This window comes from Amblyomma americanum, chromosome 1 (genome assembly GCF_052857255.1).
Source record: "Amblyomma americanum isolate KBUSLIRL-KWMA chromosome 1, ASM5285725v1, whole genome shotgun sequence".
In the NCBI taxonomy this organism is placed as follows: Eukaryota; Metazoa; Arthropoda; class Arachnida; order Ixodida; family Ixodidae; genus Amblyomma; species Amblyomma americanum.
In genome coordinates, this window is record NC_135497.1 from 87,636,517 (window position 1) to 87,642,641 (window position 6,125).

Genomic DNA, 6,125 nt, shown 5'->3' on the forward strand with positions numbered 1-6,125 from the left:
GCAGAAGAAGTAATTTTTGTTAAAATGTTCAAACATTTCAAAAGTACTGATGGCCCCCTGGCGGCACAAATTCAGTTCCAGTTTCAGTATCTGAAAAAATATTTCGCTATCCAAACCACCCGTCGCGGTGGCTCAGTGGTTAGGGCGCTCGACTGCTGATCCGGAGTTCTCGGGTTCGAACCAGACCGCGGCGGCTGCGTTTTTATGGAGGAAAAACGCTAAGGCGCCCATGTGCTGTGCGATGTCAGTGCACGTTAAATATCCCCAGGTGGTCGAAATTATTCCGGAGCCCTCCACTACGGCACCTTTCTTCCTTTCTTCTTTCACTCCCTCCCTTATCCCTTTCCTTACGGCGCGGTTCAGGTGTCCAACGATATAAGAGACAGATACTGCGCCATTTCCTTTCCCCCAAAACCAATTATTATTATTATCCAAACCACATTCATACGAGAACAGAACGCGTTGAGGGGTGCTTAATTTGAAAGAGGTAATTGGCCTCCCGGTCAAAGATACATAGAGCCTAAAAAACACTTCGAAGGGACAGGACAGCTGAAATGTATAATAATTTTTTTCATTTAAAAGTTACCACGTATTGTCCTACCTATCGGCTTATTGATTTCTTTGTTACGCACTCTGTGTCGTCATTTTGCCAACGTCACTTATTAGCCCATACTGTGACCTTCATTCTGCCCATTGACGTGAGTATATACAGTATTGTGCGTTTTTATCGTGAAGACTCAAAAGTTTCCCCGCCTCAACCGCTGGCTCAGTTGCGATGAAACTGCACACAGAGCTTGCGTATTATGGTAACTTTTGTATCGTAGCAAGTTTGACAACGGTACTTACTTAGTTGAGCCGTGCATGATGCGAAAACATAATCGTCTACGTAGAGATCGGCAACCAAAACCCGCAGACGACGCTTCTTCGCTGAAGGGCGGCAGTGGCGCCATCTGTTTGCAGTAGCGAAAAGCGTAACGACAAGGCCGTCGAGGAGAGCGTTGCAAGGAGCGCGGGCCCTTTGAATATGCCGTTCCTGTCGTTTCGTCTGCTTCTACTGAATCGCTTACAACATTTTCGACTAATTAAGCGGGAAAATATCAGAACAAATGATTTAACGAGGCTTTACTTTTTAAAGAATACTGTTTGCAATGCTCGCCTCGGCGGCCTTGTCGTGACGGTTTCCACTGCCCAAAACAGATGGTGCCACTGCTGCCCTTCAGCGAAAAAGCGTCGTCTGCGGGTTTTGGTTGCCGATCTCTACGTAGACGATTACGTTTTCACACCATGCACGGCTCAGCTAAGTAAACACTGTTGTGAAACTTGCTACGATACAAAAGTTACCATAATACGCATGCTCTGTGTGCAGTTTCACGGCAAATGAGCCAGCGGTTGAGGCGGGGAAATTTTTCAGTGTGTTCACGATAAAAACGCACAACACTGTATGTCTTCAGGGCGTCCTGTGCATGAAACTGGATGGATACCACTCACAGGCGGATTACCCGACAGCGTCCTGTCTGGCAGAGTAATAACGCTATTCCACACGGGGCTTGTATAATGTGGAGCCATAATAATAATAATTGTTTTTTAGGGAAAGTAAATGCCGCAGTATCTGTCTCATATATCGTTGGACACCTGAACCGCACCGTTAGGGAAGGGATAAATGAGGGAGTGAAAGAAAAATGGAAAAAGGAGGTGCCGTAGTGGAGGGCTCCGGAATAATTCCGACCACCTGGGGATCTTTCACTGACATCGCACAGCACACGGGTGCCTTAGCGTTTTTCCTCCATAAAAACGCAGCCGCCGCGATCGGGTTCGAACCCGAGAACTCCGGATAAAAACGTGGAGCCAAGAAGTCTTTTTTTCCTCTTTATTTGCCTTATATCTACTTGTGCAGCAGGGCATAGGCAGCATGTCGGCATGCTGCTTCATCGACGGTCACACGAGCAGAAAGACGGCGCCCCAGAGTTCGCTGGCTTTCGTCCCGCCACTAGGCACGCGCGTTTCTTCGGCGTCTCGCCTGCAGGAGTCGCGGGAGGCCAAATTCCGGTACTTGTAACGAGGCGACGCGGGGAGACGCAGATATTTGGCGAGGTCAGATCTCAGCGCCGGCGCCGGAAACACCTCGTAGGCGGGGGTTGCTAGGGACCAATGACTAGCCGCGCATTGGCAGCGATCTCCGCGGTGGCTCAGTGGTTATGGTGCTCGGCTGCTGGCCCGAACGACGCGGGTTCGATCCCGGCCGCGGCGGTCGAATTTCGATGGAGGCGAAATTCTAGAGGCCCGTGTACTGTGCGATGCTGTGCGATGTCAGTTAAAGATCCCCAGGTGGTCGAAATTTCCGGAGCCTTTCGCTGCGGTGTCCCTCATAGCCTGAGTCGCTTTGTGATGTTAAGCCACCATAAACCATTGACAGCGATCTTCAGATTATACCGAAATGCACGTGCCACTTCTGCGAAAACAGGAGGTCCCCGGTCGTCAACAGAGAGCAAACCGTCCAAGTAGGCCACGAGGCCTTTAGCCGTCTTGAAGTCTGCATCAAGCACTGCGGGTCTCTTGAAAAGGCGGCTCACGGTACTGGTGTCCAGGAATGTCCCTTCGGGGCACGGACTTACAGCCGCTAGTAGAAACAAGTCACCAAAGAGTGGTTTTGTCGGGTCTGAGCGAGACGGTGTGGCTACGACGCATTCCAGCAAATCCTGGTCGAATGTGTCAGGCCACTCTTGTGCAGCAAACCTGGCCAGCCATGTCTTGTAGAGGCGCTGACGAACTCTTTCCACTGGATACCCTATGCAGCGGCGAAGCACGTCGCTGCCCAGTGTAACGGCAATGTCATCCGTCCAGTCACCGTAGTTGTCAGTGATCAAGGGCACACAGGTCTCATCCTTCACATCCAGCATGGCTACATCGTCGCTGGTAACAAAGGTAGAGGAGAACTGATGCCGATTTTTCGTAAAGTAATCCCACTTTCGCATCAGCATCGACATTGCTAGGTAGGACACTTCTCGATCACCTGCGCCAACTGAAAGCAATGAACTAATTATTACGAGCAAAGATTATATACTGCGCTTCGCGAGAATTACGCTAACTATATAGTATGGCCACTCAGAGTTCTGCAAGGAATCTGCGCGGAGTGCTTCCATACTGACCACAGCGACATGGCGCACGGCAGAACGAGCAGAGCAAGCATCTTAACAATAATAATAATAATTGGTTTGGGGGAAAGGAAATGGCGCAGTATCCGTCTCATATATCGTTGGACACATGAAGCGCGCCGTAAGGGAATAAAGGAGGGAGTGAGAAAAGAAAGGAAGGAAGAGGTGCCGTAGTGCAGGGCTCCGGAATAAAATCTACTTTCCCTTCACTGTCTTTAAAACCCCCATGCCTTGGATAAATCATCCCCACTGCATTTCATTGTAGGGTGAAGCCCTTTACAGAAAAGTATCAAGTGTTCAGCCGTTTCCTCCTCCTCTCCGCACGCAACGCACAACGTCCCTATCTCGTGATACCTGACTATATGTCTTAGTCCGCAAAACTCCCGTCCGGGCCTCCAACAACAAAGAGGTTGCCCTACAATTATCATAGATATTTTCTTTGGCAATTTCCTGCTTGAAGGTCTTGTATGTTCCCAGTGCCGATTTCGTCAGCATCCCTGTTTTCCACAGAGCTCTCTCTGTTTATTAAACCTTTTTCTTAACCGATAATGGCTCGAAATGGCCGCAAGCGCCACCATGTCTTCCCCTTGGTCCATCTCGAATGCAAACGTGTTATGCCTAACCGGGACCCTGGATTTACTAAGGAAAAAATATCACGTACGGGTGCATGAGTTCGGAACACGAACCGCACCGTGATAGTTTTGAAGGCCTGGGTCTCCATGATTTTCGGTCGCACAAGTAGGGCACGATTAATTGCGTCCTGCTGGAGATCGACTGTGGAACGCGAACAGCGAAAGGCGAGAAAACGAGGTGCTAAACTCATTGCTAGAATTTTTTAGGCTACTAAGCAGCTACAAGCACGTGTCGAGCAACAAAAGCAGTACAAGAGCTATTTGAACGCTTATAAAAAAGCGAGAAGAGCCTAAAGCACGTCGAGCATCAGCTTACCTTGCGAAGAAGTGCCGCACTACTGCGTCACCAGTATGGTAGCCGCCAATTACTGGAATTCGGACCAGCGATGACAGGTGGCGCAGTAGCCCGCTACACAGATTAAAAGATAAAAAAATAATTTGGGAAAACATCATTATTTGAAGCAATTTAATTTACTTGTGTGATGAAGAATCGAATAATGTGGCAGAATTATGCGTGAATATAAAAATACGAAGAAAAAATTAAAATTGGTTTTGATGAAAGGAAATGATGCAATAACTGTGTCCCATATTTCGGTGGATACCGCAACAAGAATACCAAGTTTCCATTATTCGCTGCTCGAGTGAAGTTGCCTGTAACTAATTTAACAATATTTAAATATTAAATCTTTGAACACACTGATTTTCATTGGTGTAGGATTGCCTGAGAACCAAAGGCAGAACAGCTTGATATGGCAGAACACTATTGAAACTGAACTGAAAACACGGAGTCATGAGAATTAACCAGTCTACTGCGAAACTATTGCTGAGCACCACACTTATCCGTGCAATAATAAAATACTTATGACTTTAGCAAAAAATGTGCTGTTGGAGAAAGGGTAACAGAGACCAGAAATCTAAACGTTGTAGCCCTTCAGTACAGTTATCAGTGCCGCAATTCTTGATGCCAGGCAGTGTTGCTTTGCGCCTGTCTTTTCAACCTTCATGCCTCTTTCATGGTTAATAGCTGCAATAGCCCTGAAACAAAGAGCCACGAGCTAAGAGTAACGACGAGGCACAAGAACTAGAAAGTTATTTTTCATAGTTGAAAGACAAAAATATATATGTTGCACACTTCGCACAACCGCTCCGACAAGTGCAAAACAATCCAAGATTTGTTAAAAAAAAATCAGATCTCATGTATGATCCGTCATGTTCTTAGTGTTAGGAAAAAAAATACTAATGTACCTGTTCCCAACCAGGATAAAACTCTAGCTTTGTGAGGAATCACTTTCCTGCTCAAACTTCCTTAGCCAGCTCCTCAAAACGATAAAGCAGCAAAATTCGTTCTATCGAAAATCGTACACCAGCATGAGACGGAAGTACTTCTAGGCGGAATGAGGATATGATGCCTCTACATTCTTATTGCTTATGAGGCGCATGTGTTTGTGGAGTCAGTGCTGTTAGAAGAAGCCTGAGCCTTAATAATAGATCATAACATCAGTCTAAACGCCAGCACAAAAAAAATTGCTTGCTTTACATACAGGCTATATACATTTGAATCCTTGAATATCGCGGAATTCTGAAAAAGTAGTTCAGCTGCCTTTGAAAAGGTAGGGTATTTTTAGCAACGTACATTAACGAATGGTTTAGTTTATAGTTTATGGGGGTTTAATGTCCCAAAGCGACTCAGGCTATGAGAGACGCCGTAGTGAAGGGATCCGGAAATTTCGACCACCTGGGGTTCTTTAACGTGCACTGACATCGCACAGTACACGGGCCTCTAGAATTTCGCCTCCATCGAAATTCGACCGCCACGGCCGGGATCGAACCCGCGTCTTACGGGCCAGCAGCCGAGCGCCGTAACCATTTAGCCACCACCGCGGCGGCTTGTACATTAACGAAACGGGTGCAAGGAAGACTTTATGGTGAAGTGGTACGCACTGCTCATACATTTCAGAGAAATGCTCTCCGGTCGCTCTCATGTCGACTGCAGTGAATGAGAGCATGAACAGAGTCGCTACGGCCACAATTATCACTTATAAGATTATAAGTTATAAAGAATGCAGAGGCATTCGTCGCTGCGTTCTTGATTTTATTCAAGAGCGAAAGTCGAGCGCTGCGGTGCACACACCTTCTAGAGTTCACTTGGAAAAGGTGACTCACATTCATAAAAAAAGATGGTTGTTATAGTTACTGGAGTTCCGGTGAAGCAGCGGCATTCTGTAACATTCTGTGTGGTTAAGTTTCTTTTTTTCATTGGCACTATCCCTTCGAACGCATATAAAAAGCAAGGTTACCAGCTTTGCTCCAAAAAGTGTGAGCGGACAAGAATAGACAATAC